The following is a 1394-nucleotide window of genomic DNA, read 5'->3' on the forward strand; positions in this document are numbered from 1 at the left end:
CTGCCTCAGCCTCCTGAGTCGCTGGGATTACAAGCACACGCCACCATGCCCAGCTAATTTTTTGTATTTTTAGTAGAGACGGGGTTTCACCATGTTGACCAGGATGGTCTTGATCTCTTGACCTCGTGATCCACCCGCCTCGGCCTCCCACAGTGCTGGGATTACAGGCTTGAGCCACCGTGCCCGGCCCCAATTCACCCATTTTTAAAGAACACAATTTGCTGGGCGCAGTGACACATGCCAGTGGTCCCAGCTACTCAGGAAGCTGAGGTCAGAGACTTGCCCGAGTCCAGTTCTGGGCGGTAGTGCACTGTACCCACGGGTGTCTACAGAGTATGGGGGGGACCATCAACTTGCCTAAGAAAGAGGACTCTGCCCAAATACAAAACAGAGCAGGTCAAAACTCCTGTGTTGATCAGTAATGGGATCATGGCCATTGCACTCCAGCCTGGGCAACATGGCAAGACAGTCGTCTCCTATTAAAGAAAAATGAAAGAAATGATACAATTCAGTGGTCTTTAGTATATTCACAGTGGTGCAATTACTACCACAAAGTCAGTTTCAGAACATTTTGTCCTCCTGAAAAGAAACCTTGGCAGAGCACAATGGCTCCTGCCTGTAATCCCAACACTGGGAGGCCGAGGCGGGTGGATCACTTGAGGTCAGGTGTTGGAGACCAGCCTAGTCAACACAGTGAAACCCTGCCTCTACTAAAAATACAAAAATTAGCCAGCCGTGGTGGTGCGCACCTGTAGTCCCAGCTGCTTTGGAGGCTGAGGCAGGAGAATTGCTTGAACCCTGGGAGAGATTCAAGCATACCACTGCACTCCAGCCTAGGTGACAGAGCAAGACTCTATCTCAAAAAAATATATATATCTATTAGTAATCACGGCCCTTTTCCCCAATCTATGCCCCATTCCACTTCTAGGCAACCATTAAACTACTGTGTGTCCCTTTAGTTTTGCAAACGATCCTTTGGCCTCAGCCTCGAGTAGCTGGGTCTACAGGCACAAACTACCATGCCCGGTTAGTTTTGCCTATTTTGGACATTTTATAAATATGTAGTCATATAATAGGTGGTCTTTTGAGACTGGCTGCTTTCACTTAGCATAATGTTTTCAAAGTTCATCGAGCTGCAGTATGTATCAGCACTTTATTTCCCTTTATTGCTGAATGACATTTCGCTGTATTGATATTTAATATAACACATGTATTCATTAATGTATAGACATTTGGGTTGTTGTCCACTTTTTGCCCATTATATGAATAGGGCTCCTATTAATATTTTTATCCAAGTTTTCATAGGGACTTTTTTTATTTAAACTGCTGAGGTCTCTGTCACCCTGATGAGGGTGTGGTAGCATGCACATAGCTCACTGACACCTCAACTACTA

Source organism: Sapajus apella, unplaced genomic scaffold (assembly GCF_009761245.1).
Source record: "Sapajus apella isolate SASKATOON/1434 unplaced genomic scaffold, GSC_monkey_1.0 scaffold139, whole genome shotgun sequence".
In the NCBI taxonomy this organism is placed as follows: Eukaryota; Metazoa; Chordata; class Mammalia; order Primates; family Cebidae; genus Sapajus; species Sapajus apella.